Below are 13,559 nucleotides of genomic sequence, written 5' to 3' on the forward strand. Positions count from 1 at the left end.
CAAAGTAACAGATTAAAATGTGAGTGAGTGAGTGAGTGAGTGAGTGAGTGACCACTCTTCACTTAGGAAAAAAATAAATCAAATGAGGAAATATAGTACAAGGAATATCTGGCTTGGAAATAATGTGTATGAAATGGATCTGAAATTGCAGTTGATCATAAGCTGAATATGAGCTTGTGAAGAGGTCTAATATAGCACTTCAACCATGTTCTGTTAGTTTCAGAGTATAGAACATGCGTAATGGATTCAAGTCAGAGGAAGATTGATTCTGATTGAATGACAGAAAAAAATCTCTCTTAATGGCAAGAGCCATTCAGAAGTGGAACCAGTTACCCTGACATGCAGTAGACTCTCATTTGCTATATGAATTCTGGCAGAGATTGATGGCTATTCTGTTGGGGATACACAGCCTCAGGTAAACTCCTTGAGTAAGGTTGGCTATTTTTCACTCTATGATGAAGAGATGTCTCTTCCTAAAGATCATCTGACAAGGCAAGCTTAGAGCCATCCTTTCAGGGAAGTTGCCAGGTTTTGAATCTGAAGCTAAAAAGGGCTTAAGAAAAGTGTATGATCATGCACGTCACACCTGTTTGCACCTCCTTAAATATTTTTTATATTTTGAAGCACTGTATGTTTCTGTTTCCTACCTTCTGTTTCTTTCTCAATAGCGTCTCTTTTGATGTATGCTTTGGCCTTCGTTGTCCCTTTAGGAAGTTCTGGACAGGATATTCCTCCTAAGTGTTATGTAATTCCATTTTTTAAAGCTGCTCGGATCCACGCCAGGCACCATCCATCATTACAGCAGGGTTAGGAAAGACCAAAAGTGATATGAAGATCAGCATCTGCTCACTATTGAGCATGTATAGTTTCTGTCAGTGCCAATCCCTCCCCCCTTTCCCTCCTTTTACTTCTTCCTGCATTTCTTCCCCAAATGCCTGTGCCCCCTCCCCTTGTTTATGGCAGGGTGCCAGCACCTTGATGGAGTGTAGCTAGGATGGCAGAGGTGACAACCGGTTTGGTATAGTAGTTAAAGGCAATGAGCTAGAGACAGGAAGACCATAAGTTGTAGCCGTGGCTTAGGCATCAAGTTAGCTAGAAGCTAGATGACACCAGGCAGTCCACTCCCTCTCCCGCTCAGCCTTAGGAAGAAATCAATGGCAAACCACTTCCAGAAAAGATTGCCAAGAAAACTTGACAAATATTCAAGACTGACTCAAAGGCATAAATATAAATTGTCTCTAATAATAGTAACCAAACATTTAATTATAAAAATATGGATGTCTTGGCTGGAACAAAAGAAAGCAAGATTTTAGCAATTTATAACGAAGATGTTTCTAAGAATAGTCATGCATCGAAGCAAATTATCCAGGCAAGCAGTGAGATCCCTATCATTAGAAACTTTAAAAATATAGTAGGTTAAATCGAGACAAGAACAGATGTATTTAAATAAAAGCCCATTAGCTAACTGCTGAAAGATAGCAATCGTAAGTTATTCAGTGGAACATTCTTTAATTTTTCACTATTTTATATTGTGTTGAGTTTGTCAATTTATTAAACTGTATATTATCCAAATTCTAGTCTTTAAATGCATTATTTAGAGTTATAACTCACATTTGGAAGGATTATCAAATATAGGTTAAATGAAAGCAAAAAGTTATATTAAAAGATCTTCCTGATTGTAAGCCACAACAGTATGTAAAAAAAGAAATCTATTTATTTAGCTCACTGGGACCTTACCTAGATTTCATAGGCTTAAAGATATCAATAACAGATTTAATGACAGTATAGCGGTTTTAAACTCAGTATGTGGGAATGGCCTATTTGTTTCCCTTGCAATAGCTACAGTAGTTATTTGTTTTTGTTTTTAATAAGTACGTTATGTTCCCTTAGAGAGTTATATAAGTGTGTGTGTGTGTATAGATATACATATACATACTGTGTATACACACACTTGTGTATATACAGTGTGTGTGTGTGTGTGTGTGTGTGTGTGTGTGTCAATGCAAGTAGTCCTCACATTATGACCATTCATTCAGTAACCGTTTGAAGTTAAACATCCTCAAACCTTTAGCCATTGCAATACCTGCAATGTCATATCAACAAAATGGCAATCAGCTTTCACTTAGAACTACAGCATCTTGCGCTCATGTAATTGCCATTTGTGACTTTCCCCACTGGCTTGACCAGTGCTTTTTTTGTAAAAGAAAAAGGTGCCAGAACTCACACATGTCATACAACCCGCCTTGCCTACCCTTCAAGGTTTCATCCAAAAAAGGTGCCGGAACTCCGTTCTGAGCGTTCTATGACAAAAAAAGCCTTGACTATGACAAGCAAAGTCATAGGGGAAACCAGTAAGGAAAGTGTCCGATCCTTTGGGAACGTCTTCCCCACCCCTCATTGCACACACCATGCCCTTCTTCCCCCTTTGCTCATACTCATCCCATGGTGGCGCAGTGGTTAGAGTGCAGTACTGCAGGCTACTTCTGCTGACTGCCGGCTGCTTGTAGTTTGCAGTTCGGCAGTTCGATTCTCCCTGGTTCAAGGTTAACTCAGCCTTCCATCCTTGCGAGGTCGGTAAAATAAGGCCCAAGATTATTGGGGGCAATTATGCTGACTCTGTAAACTGCTTAGAGATGGCTGTGAAGTCTAAGTGCTCTTGCTATCTCCTTCACCTGCCTCCCTGTACTCACACTTATACATGCACTCCACCCCCTCTTTCCCTGGCTTCCCTGGGCTCGCACACACCACATGCTCATTCTGATCTCCTACGTTGATTACATCAGTGACCATAAAGACATATTGGCCTTGTTTGTTTGTTCCTGCCAATTTGCATAGCTAACAGGAAAAAAACAAGCCAGATTTTCATGATATGGTATTTATATGGTACAGATAGCTCCTCTTGTTCTTTCCTTGGCCATTGTGAAGGTCACAGCCTTCTCTTAATATTTGTCTCCAAAATCTTTCAAACAATTGAAGATGACAAATTCAGCATAACCATAAGGGATAACACCTATTGACAGGGCTACTCTGTATACTACAGACACTCCAAAATTCTAAATAGAAAGGTAACTAAAAAAAACTAGTTAATTGCTTAGTATGTAAAAACACCCCCCACCCCCACCCCATGTCCCGTCTGTAGCAAATGGCTTTAAGGAGCATGATGTAGAATTGTGATAAATAGAAGTGGTTTTGCCACTGATTAGAAATTGGTGTGGGAATTGTCTTGATAGTAAGAAGAGCTGTGGCTGCTTCTCCAGGAAGTTTCTTTTAATGAATAATGCAGAAGCATTTCTACAAGCTGTCAGTAACATTTTCAAAGCTTGTTTCCACATTCTGGAAGGAGTTATTTTGCTTAATGCTGGAAAATCCCTTCCTTATGGTTTCAGAACAGTTTTACTGCATGTCACTCCCCATACATTTTGGCAATTCTAGTCATGTGAGAAATTTGTATTGGAGCTAGTTTATGCATCAGTGATGCTACAATTGATACTTTTCAACTCACCACTCTATTTTTTTAAAAAAAGATATTTATTGATTTTCCAGTTTTACATATAAGTATTTAGAAGGCAATGTGGTAATTGGGTTGAACAATAGTTCAGTAATACAATCTTTGGTAGGTATCTCAGGTTACATCATCAAATATTTCTTCTCTGTTTCCCTTAACATTTGCTATTTCATATTTAAGCTAACAAATTTCTAACTGTATCAAAACTTAGTATAAACTTCATTATTGCAGTTATAAATACATTTTTTGCTTATACTGTACATATCTTAATAAATCTCACTGAACAATCAATGTCCTGTTATTAAATTTTACCTAATTTTAATTTTGAATTACATATTTCCAGTATGATCTTTAATATCCATATTAAACATATTTAACTTTCAGGTAGCCCAAATTTCCTTTATCTCATTTCATAAAAATTATAATATCTAAAATACACATATTAGTTACTTAAATATATTCTTATTCTATTCCATGTACATTTTCTACTTCCCACCCTAATACATCACCACCTTGATAACAGAGTGTCCTTTATTAGCTCAAATCCATCATCTATATTCTCTGGGCCAGTCAATAATTCAAACCTATTTTCTAATAATTAGTTTACATTTCCCTTGTACATCTAAATCTTCAATATTAAGCAGATTAATCCCTTATGTTTTGCTATTTTAAATCTAGTAATCAAATTTCCCTTTGTCTCAAAATCTCCCTTTTGCCCACTAGCTGACAGTTTAGGGTCCTCTCTAGTAAATCAAAAGGCCCCAGTTTTTCAACCTAATTCTAGCTTTCTTCATTTGCCAACCAGGCTTCCTCACCAATGTTTTTAAATCATCAGATAGATTTCCCTTCATTTTTGTATGTATTATTTGAATTAAGGGAGACCATCTCATTGCCAATTTTCTGAAAAATCTGACCCATTTATAATCATTAGGCTGTTGCCCTGATATCCCAGATCCCCGTGTTTGTTCTGATATAGTTGTCTTCAATTTGATCTGGTGTTTTTTTCCCCCTCAAATTTTTTCTGGTTTGCATAGAAGGTCATTTCCAGTTTTGCAATTATTGTTTTGTTGTCTGGATTTTCAGTAGACTGTGCTTGTTGTTCTGTAAAGCTCTCTGTCTTGGTATCCACTTGTTCTACTCCTGTTGTTTTTTGAGTTAATCATTTTCTAGCTGCAGTCAGGATTTTGCTTTCTGGAGGTAAGCTGGCACCTTTGTCTTTCAAATTGGCTTCAAGTTTTTCAGTGTTTGCCAAGATGATTTCAAGTATAAGTTTTAGCATATCCGAAGTCTTTTGTTGATCCTCCTCCATTCCTGACATAGTTAGAGATGGTCTTTCTAGTGAAAGCTATTTATTAAACAAGAGTCAGTAAGTGTTCACCTCCACTGTTCCTACCAATTGCATTACCCAGCTGCTCTCTCAAAATTAAGTCTCTCGTAGATAATACCAAGGTCAGATCTGGGCAGTGAACAAGTCTCTTTGTCAGAGTTAATAAAGCTGCTGTGCAGAGCTTTGCCACAAGATGTCCCCAATAGAATTCGTATCTGGTTTAAGTTCTTTTTGCAAATAAAGCAAAATAGCAGATTCCAGTGAGAATAGGAACTTTTGGGTCCCCAAATTCCAAACAGAAGACAGATATCCAATTCTGGTAAGTTAATCTTTTCAAAGCTTTGTTTCCCCTGAGTAAGCAGGGGCCGCCATTTTAGAGGGTGGGATAATGGAGTTCCGTTCCCTCTCTCCTCAGAATATTTTCAAAATGCTTTTAACAGGAAAGGTAAAATCTCACCCAATTTTCCCATGTTGCTTTCAAGGTGCTTGGTAGTAAATTTGGCCTCAGCTGTCAGTGGCTTGATGATGGGCCATAAATGGCCGGTCTTTTCCCTGTCAGTTCAAAGAGCTGCCCCAGATCAAATGGGAGGGCTGCCGCCCTTCTGCGATCACTCAGGGGTCCTCTTCATGCTCGTCGCCCCAACAAGGTGACTTCTGACCCTCTTCAGGGTCCCCCTGGCAGGAGAAAACCAGATGGTGGAGGGAGTGAACTCCTCACACGTCCACCAGTGCCACGATTGCAAACCGGAAGCCCCAACTCACCACTCTATTGAGTAACCCAGCTTATGTAAAGTAGGATACTATAGAAATATGAAGACCTATGAATTAGATATCACAAGAGAGATTAACAAGTTAGAAAAAAAAAGTTGTCTTCAGGCTCAAGATTATCCCAAAATTGCATATATTCTAATGTTCCAGAAAGTAATATAAAAAAGACATTTTTTTTAAAGAGGAAAAACCTAAATAGCTATTTGAATTGACTTTTTAAGAAGCATTAGGTGAAATGAGGTAGACAAGTTTTGGGATGAATCCCAAAGATCAGAGTGAGCAGGACAATAATGGACTTTAAGTCTTATAGGCAGTCCTTGGCTTATAACCATTGTTCAGCAACCATTCGAAGTTATGACAGTGTTAACAAATGGACTTATAACCCATGCTTAATATTATGGCTTTTGCAATGTCTCCCCCACCCAGCCATGTGAACAAAATTGGGACATTTGGCAACTAATCTATACTTATGACCGTAGATCACTCCAACTCCCCTCAACTGCCTATATACCCCAGTCTCTGCCCTTTGGCCATACTGAACTCCAAGACCCATGCTATCCTGCCCACCATCAACCCAGATTACTTTTGCCATTTTCTTCCTCCTGCTGCTGACAAGGCAAGGGCAGTCTGTCTGCTGGGCTGGGCTTTGGCTATGGGCCACCACCACCACCCCCAAAATCTGTCCCTGAGAAGCAGTATGCCAAAATGGCCTTTGCAAAAAGTTCCTGGAGCACTCCTCCTCCTCCTCCTCCTCCTCCTCCTCCTCCTCCTCCTCCTCCTCCTCCTCCTCCTTCCTCTTTCTCATCCCATCTTTCCTCCATGAACTCAATATGGCCCTTCAGCTTTATTCCTGAAACAACTATCCTGTTCTGAGAGTCTGAGCCAAGGTCACATATAGTTGAGGTAGACTTGAATCTAGTCCCCTTGTTCTTGATGGACACTCCCTCCCCAGGGTCGTTCAATATTCATATTTGACTAAACGAATTATGAGGGGGATGACTGGTATTGGCCCTGATGATGTTTGGCTAATTGAAAAACAGCCCACAAACTGAAAAATGTTTGTTTAATAATAAATAGATGGCTTCTTCTCTTCTGGTCTTTTGGTTTTCAAGGGAGGCTGCTAGAATCCCTAAAGCAAACATTTGCTTTATAATCTCCCAGCCGAGATTTCACTTTGTGGTTAACAGTGGTAATTGCGTATATTGAAGTCTAGCTGGGAACTGCACCAAGCTGTACTTATCTTTATTTAAGGGGGAAAAGAACATTATTTCCATGGCTTTCCCTGCATGGCATCAAATGACATCCTTTTTGTGTGTGTGAAAGGAACAAGAGGAAATAGCCTGATTTGTGTGTTCAATTTGCTTCAAAGACTCTACTGAGTAATCAGCTAAGGAACTCATCGGAGAATTTCAATGATGGTGGCCTTCATTTTAAACACACACACACAAACACACCCTCCAACATATTAGATCTAGTATCAAGAGACAAATGAATGCAGGTGTTCACTTTAACTATGCATGTTTTAAAAATAAACTGGTGCTACTTCATCTTGATACTCGTTTTTTTACTACCAATTACCTTCAGTGCTTCGGCTGCATTGTTGTTCACCCTCTCTGTGACTTAAGTGTCTGATTTTCATATTATTTAAATAGATATTTTATTGGTTTTTAACTATAACAATCTCCAGTGCCTGGTGCACAGCGTGTTGTCTTGGTTTATATTTTAACAAGATAAAAAAGGACAGTAATAATTAATTAATAGTCAATAATGATTAAATTTGATAATTCCATAATTAATATATTAATTAATAATACATTTCTTTGATCTTCCCTTCTCCCATTTGTATTTCCTTCTTCAACCTTAGCCAAAATATAATTCTTAATATTTTCAATATATAAATGAATAGGTATAGGCATTTTTTATATTTATACAAATAATAATAATGTCTCTATATAACATTTTTTTCAGCTTATATTATTCTTATAACCATCATCTCATTAGTTCAGCAAACATCCTAGTTTTATAATTTTTGTTTGCTTAGATTCCCTTATATTCAATCCAATTCTTATCATAATTTCTTCATATTAGTCATTTCACTGTCTAAATTTTCCCATTTAGGTACATCATCCCATTATTTTATGTCATGCATTATAAAAATACTATACTTTTTATCTGTCTTATAATATCTATATATAACATCCTTTTTAATCAGTTTATATTTTACTTATACAGTATATTAATAAAGTTACATCAATCTATTATTTTAACATTTAATATATTATAAAACATACTACATTACTTAAATCTCATTATTCTTCTTGTTATAAGGCCCCTTTATGTTCAAAATTCTCAGTTCTTTTAGCCATGTTCAAACAAATGTTTATTCACATAATAGTTCATCTGGTAGGGCGAGTCAAATCTCTTGTATCTGTCTCTGATCTTCTTTTCTCTCTTCATTTCTGGAGGTTTTCTTGCTTTGGGGATCTTTTCAAGGATTTAAATAGTAGATAGAAGAAAGAAGTTCAGTACTCTCACCAATTCCAAGCACCCTGTTCACCAATGTTTAGGTTCATGCTCTGGGACTTTGGTTGCAAGCAGCTTGGGCTAGACCAGGGTTCAGCAACATGAAACAGTGAAAGAGCCACTCGGAACCAGTTCCCTCACAAAAGGAAAAACTGGGAGCTGCAAAAAATGCGCGTGCACGAGCGTAACAGGGGACTTGATTGAAGAGCAGAGCCTAAGGCGAGACATGCACCCACCCTGCCCCCTCCACTCTCTCTCGCTCTCTCATTCACTCACACTTTGCTCAAAAAAGCTTCCCTCTCCCTCTATTCACTCACACTTTGTTCAAAAATGCTTCTCTCTCGCTCTCATTCACTTACCGACTCGAAAGGCCAGCCGTGGCCCCTCCATTGACTTCCATGGGGACGCTTGGCAATGAAGGGGACAATTGAAACTGCTCCCGGTAGTGCTGCTACTGCTAACTTTTCCACTTGCTGCTTGGTTCTGATGAAACTGGAGAATCCCTGGATGCCACTGCTGGGGGTGGAGGAGGCTGCCCGGGTTTGACCATAGAGGAAGCAGATGACAATAGAGGTGGAGGCAGCGAGAAAGATGCTGGAGGTCCGCTGCATCTCTGCCAGCCTCCACCTCCCCTGCAGAAACAAATTCCCATGCTGGCCTCCATGGCAGCAGCGAGCCCCAAGAGCCAGGCAATCGCTCTGGCAGTGGTGGCTGCTGTTGCAGCAGCCTAATACCCTTGCTGAGAGATGCTGGAAGTACTCCAGGCCCAGTGTGGGAGCCGCCGCGCTCGCCATCTTTGGTGGCTGTGGTGGCAGAAACAGCACCACCTGCCTGCCAGGCAGAAACAACAGGAAGGTGGTGGTGGCAGCAGCTATTGTTGCGACAGCCTAGTGCCCTTGCTGAGAGATGTTGGAGGTGCTCCAGTCCCGGCGTGGGAGCCACTGCGCTGCTGCTGTGGCAGCAGGATCAGCGGTGTGTCTGGGTAGCACCGACTGGTACTTGGAGGGACGGGAGCTGCCGGCACATTGCTCACACCCGCTTGCCAAGTACTACCTGCCAGGCACTAGGCTGCCCCAACAACAGCTGCCACCGCCACCTTCCTGTTGCTTCTGCCCAGCAGGCAGGTGGTGCTGTTCTTCCCGCCACAGCCACCAAAGACAGCGAGTGCAACAGCTCCCACGCCGGGCCTGGAGTACCTCCAGCATCTCTCAGCGAGTGCACTAGGCTGCCCCAACAGCAGCCGCCATTGCTGGAGTGATTGCCCAGCCCTTGGGGCCTGCTTCTGCCATGGGGTCCAGCACAGGAATTTGTTTCTGCGGGGGAGGCGGAGGCTGACAGAAATGCAGCGGACCTCCAGCGTCTCTCTTGCCGCCTCCTCAACCGCTACTGTCCAGCTGAACCCAGGCAGCCTCCTCCACCCCCAGCAGTGGCATCTGGAGGTTCTCCGGTTTCATTGGAACCAAGCAGCAGGTGGAAAAGTTAGCAGTAGCAGCACTACCGGTAGTGGTTTCAATTGTCCCTTTCATTGCCAAGCATCCCCATGGAAGTCAATGGAGGTGCTGCAGCTGGCCTTTCAAGTCAGTGAGTGAAAGAGAGCGAGAGGGAAGCATTTTTGAGAAAAGTGTGAGTGAATGAGAGTGTGAAAGAGGCTTTTTAGAGCAAAATGGGAGAAAATGAGAGCAAGAGAAGTTTTTGCAAGGAATGTGTGAGTGAATGAGAGAGCAAGATAAAAGCTTTCCTTTTATCCCTTTCTTCTGACACCACCTTCTCCCCGGTCGTTTCTACCGAGTCACCAACCTTCACAGCTCCCTGCCGCTAGCAAGAACCATCTTTTTGAGTTTTTTACTCTTCTTTTTCCAGACTAAGGGAGTGCCAGCCCTGCTGATGTAGGAAAAGCGAAGCAGGGGCCCTGCTGGCTCTCCAGAATACAGGGGCCGCCTCCTAATAAATGCGGCTGATCAGTCTTAGTTTCTTCTGCAAGGAATGGTTGGGGGAGGGGTGCGTTTGCTTCACCCTTTCCTCCCCCAAAAGGTTCCCTGCTTGGAAGGAGGAATGTGAAAGGGGTGGCTTTTGGTTTTTGTTTCCTTCTAATGGACACAGTGTTGCCTAATGGGTATTAGGGAGGGTACAGATCGGGAAAGGGGATTGCGTCTTTCCTCATCCAGCAAAACTAGTAAGAGAAAGCTTGTGGGCTGACCACTAAGCTGCTAAATCCCCTCTTTCTAGCAAACCCTCCTCACTGGGAAGAAACCTTGGCAATGAATGGACTTGGAGGCACTGTGCGCCTGTGCACACACACACACACAGACAACCCCCCCCTCATGCCCCATCTGATCGACCCACTCACCTGTCCAGCAGTCTTCCTGTCTCTTCCTCCGCTGCTGCCACATGCAGTCTGAGGAAGAAAAGAGGTTTGTGGGCAGTCCCACAAACAGCTTGTGGGACTGCCCACAAACCAAAGAACTTCAACCAATCAATTCAAACTTTGCAAGTTTTTTTTCCATGAGAAGTTTGAATTGATTGGCTGAACTTTTTTAGTCCCACTTTTTTTTGGGGGGGACTGCACACGGCAGAGGACTGGGAGTCACAGGAGACAGCTGAAAGAGCCGCATGTGGCTCCAGAACCATGGGTTGCCGACCCGTGGGCTAGGCGCTGATCTCACGCTAGCCTTACTCCTGTTGGGTTCGGAGGGCTTTCCCTGGATCAAACAAAGCAATTGCCGTCACTTTGTGATCGACGGCGTGCCCCTCCTTCACAGTCACCTCTCCAGGGCAACTTTGAACCCATCTAGGTCCCCTAAGCAGGAATAAACTAGCCATGGGGAGCGGAGGACCGCTCTCGCACAGCCATGCGCTGCAGATGCAAAAACCAGAAGTCTGATTTTCATTTTTTTTAAAAAAATTCAGCTCATTCTCATAATTTGAAGGCCATTGATGTAGACTTGACTTAAACATAGAACTTTATGTAAAATGAACAAATGAACTGTACTAATTGGGCACATATGTCAAATATCTGACACTTACACCAGCAGTATTAGTGCATCAATATTTGTTGGCCAAACAGTAGCCTGGCCCATTCAAAAGCTAGTGTTCTTTTGTTTTGGATTTTTTGCTTGATGCAAAAGAGCCAATTATCATACAAGGCAGGAAGTTACAAAACCTGTTTATTTTGTACAGAAACAAAGACTTGTCCCGGGACCCAGGTCACAATTTGGGAGCCCCAGTACACAAATTATCAGGGCTTTTTTTCTCATAGAATGCCCAGAACTGAGTTCCGGCACCTTTTTGGGATGGAACCTTGTAGGATAGGCAAGGTGGGTTGTATGACATGTGTGAGTTCCGGCATCTTTTTTTTTTTACAAAAAAAGCACTGCAAACTAGCATAGTTTTTATACACTTCTAAAGAACAAAAACACATAATCGTTAACGAGCAATAGGCAACAAGCAACTCACACTCCTGGCTGAGGATTGTCCTCCCAGTTTAGCATTACAGCCCCCTGTCCTTTCCTTTCTGATTAATAAGATTGGCAGCTGAATATGCCAGATTTTCTAGCTAACTTATCTGCCGCAAGAAAAAGGGAGTTAGAATTGTCTTCAGCCTGTTATGAGTTGTTGGATGGTGACAATCTTGCATGATCCTCCCAGGAATGTACGGGCAGAGCAGGAGGCTCAAAAACAGAAACAGAGACAAAAATAGAGTTTAGACAAAAATGGAGTTTCTCTGGTTTGAGCCAGACACACTAGTCCTACACATTTACTTACAATGATACCCCAGTTTAAAAGTGATGACAAACATGGAAGCTTCTAAAAAGTATTAAAAGCATAAATTCATGGTGTTGCATTTAATCAGCATAACAAAACCAATAATCTATTTTTCATTATATACGATATATGTTTTGATAGGTGTCTGTTTACAAAAAATGGAACTTTCTTAGCTTTTTCAATGTAGAGTTTTCAACAAGAGATTTCAGAGCCTGGTCATGACTTGGCATACCCATTTAACAAGGGACTATTCTATAAATAAGAGGTAATTTTCTAGTACTCACAGATCTTATTTTAGAAAGAGGAAGAGCCCAGAAATTTACGTTTCTACTCTTCCAGACTCTAAAAGTTTGCAGGCATAATAACTCATATTGTCTGACCATTCTTTCATTATATTCATGCCATAGTTGCTATTATTTCCTGATACAATATGTAGCTTGTCTACCCAGCAGGAATTTTCAGTTGTGCAACCAGCCCTTTCATGGTTTGTTTTCATTAATCTTTTACATGTTTGAGTAGGGAGTTCACTCTTACATGCTACTAAGGAAAGGATGAGAGGTTCCCGCCCCACAACAGCATTTACTTGAAAACAAAAAAAAATATCTCTTTTCTGCTTTTCAACTTGGAGAGGAAGAGAAAACCCCTAAGGTGATAGTTATTTTTGAATTAGCCTGCCAGAATTTCCAGGTGCAAGAATAAGACAACTTACTTTCTTTTTATACAAACACCATATTTTCGTATCTGTAAATTGTAGGTTATAAGTTTCAGAATGGTGAAATTTAAAGATAGTATAATCTTAAGAATGGAGACAACAGCCATAATGTTAACCTCCACTTAGTAACAGCCTCATCAATCAACCTCAAAGTCCTACCTAACTCCAGATAGCATTTGTAAGATACTAACTTGAAGACTTCCTGCTCTGAACTGCACACAACCAAATATGCTTTTCATCATGAATTTATTGTAGGCCCCCACAGTCACCTCAATGAGATGGTTGGCATATAAATTTAATAAATAATAAATAAATTGTGGGTAAGTAAGAAGAGTGTCAGACCACTGTTGCATGATTTACTCCTTCTGAGTTTGCAAATAAATTGGTGAGCTATTCAGTACTTCTCAATATGAGTAGTACAAAATACCATTTATGCATATGACTGACTTTTTCAGGATTTGCCATTTTGCTTGCTAAAGAACTATTTATTTGCTGTTTGAAACATCTATACTTTGACCTTCAAAAAAGCCTTTCTGAGAACAGTTTGCAAATGAAAACTAAAAATACAGTAATACAAAATGTATTTCCTTGCAGTTCCCAGGTACAAGTTGACAGCTGCCTTTGTGATTGTTAGTGCTGAGAAGCTAGTAATTTTACCCACATTTGATTATTGTACAAACAAGCAACAAATTGGTCTCTCAAGGAATAATTTAACATTTGACCAAATTGACAGTATTCTGACATCCTGAGTGCTGCAAACTATACTGTTGATTCTCCACTTCTCTGATATTATTGTTTCTAGCACTGATGTGGTAGAATAAAAATAAAATGGAATATGTAGCACACTGTCCCTCAGCATTTTGCAAACACGTTCCATATTTTTGTGCTAATTAAAGTTTTTTGGAATGAAAAATTCCTCTTCCCCTTGGTTCATTTACTAGCATCTAGAAAATAGTAAAAAG

This window comes from Vipera ursinii, assembly GCF_947247035.1.
Source record: "Vipera ursinii genome assembly, chromosome: 1".
Taxonomy (NCBI): domain Eukaryota; kingdom Metazoa; phylum Chordata; class Lepidosauria; order Squamata; family Viperidae; genus Vipera; species Vipera ursinii.